The sequence below is a fragment of the Chelmon rostratus genome, chromosome 12 (genome assembly GCF_017976325.1).
Source record: "Chelmon rostratus isolate fCheRos1 chromosome 12, fCheRos1.pri, whole genome shotgun sequence".
In the NCBI taxonomy this organism is placed as follows: Eukaryota; Metazoa; Chordata; class Actinopteri; order Chaetodontiformes; family Chaetodontidae; genus Chelmon; species Chelmon rostratus.
Genome location: NC_055669.1, coordinates 20,619,750 through 20,621,207, shown reverse-complemented (window position 1 = coordinate 20,621,207; position 1,458 = coordinate 20,619,750).

Below are 1,458 nucleotides of genomic sequence, written 5' to 3'. Positions count from 1 at the left end.
TAATTACCTAAGATAAATTGGCAGTTATTAAGAATTTGCTCTGTGCACTTTATTTTCATAATAATTCTTTAAAAACTCAAAATATTTGTGTTTATTATGCTAGAAAATCAATGTTTAAATAAAATCAATAAATCGTTAATTGATTTTTATATTTTTAAATTTCGGCTTCAAAATCCAGTATTATTCAGGAAATAGTGGAAATAACTACAGTACTAACCAGATGTTAAGAACTATATTTCATGTCAGTCCATAATCATTGTCTTATGGTTTTAATATAACATTTTAGAGGCAAGTATACAAAGAAATAAACATACTTTACCTTAACGACTACAAACAACATTGGATATCAATTAGACTGTGACTTTGAAACGTTACCACCAATTAAACTCCACAAAGAGAAGCACATTCAAAGACCAAGCTATATATCTTTATTGAAGCCATTTACTATATTTATCATTTCAAACCCTGTCTAATATCCCCATTAACACAGAATTTTGTCTTTTGGCTGTAAATCACCCACTGAAGCAGCATATCCTCGTTTTCAGCGCCGGTCATCTGCACGGTCAATTACTACTGACTCGACTGTCACATGAAAGAGGGACAGGTGCTTCTTTTCAATGTGGACTCTTGTTGGCTTTTGTTGCTGTGGACATGACACTAATTGGTCAAGTGAGGTGTCAATCAAAAGGTCAGAGTACAGCAGCCTTTTTTTAAACCGCCATGTTGCCTCAGTGCACATGTTTGTGTTATAATGGAGAAATCGGGCAAACTTTAAAATGATAAAAGACCTTTCTGTGGATTTTTGTCGTGTTTTGGACTAAATCTTTTACTGGATTCGATTGTCTGAACGTAACGAGCCATTTTTTTTGTCAGCTATGGATCTGTGCTTTCTGATGAGACTTCATTGGTAAGTTGCCTCAATTTTGTAATGTTTGGTTGTTGTTGACATTGATTGTACCTGCTGTATCTTAAAATGCATCAGCTGATTAACAGCTTTTCAATGATGTATCGCTTGAGTACAAACTGAAACATAGCAGTTGTGTAGATAAACAGGTCAGCGTGTTCACACAAAGTGCTCATGCAGAATAGCTCATTTCAGAATATTATCTAATTGGGTTATAATTATTGATGCATTTGTGTGTGCATCACTTGAATGTTGCAGCTGGTGAAGGTGTTGTTTCCAGACTGAGAGGAATAAAACAAAGTAACCATTAACTACAGCTGTCAAACAGTGCGGTAGAAAGTACAAATTTTCCCTCAGAACTGAAGTGTAGTACAAGTATAAAGTAGCATAGAATGCAAATAAGTAAAGTACAGGTACCTCACAATTGTAGGCAAGTAGCTGTACTTAGTTAACTTGTACCCCAGTTCCTCCAGAGATGTCAGAGAAAATGTGACAATCACAAAATGAAATCGAGAGAATATGTTCCCTGATAAATGTTTGATATGCAAATCCGC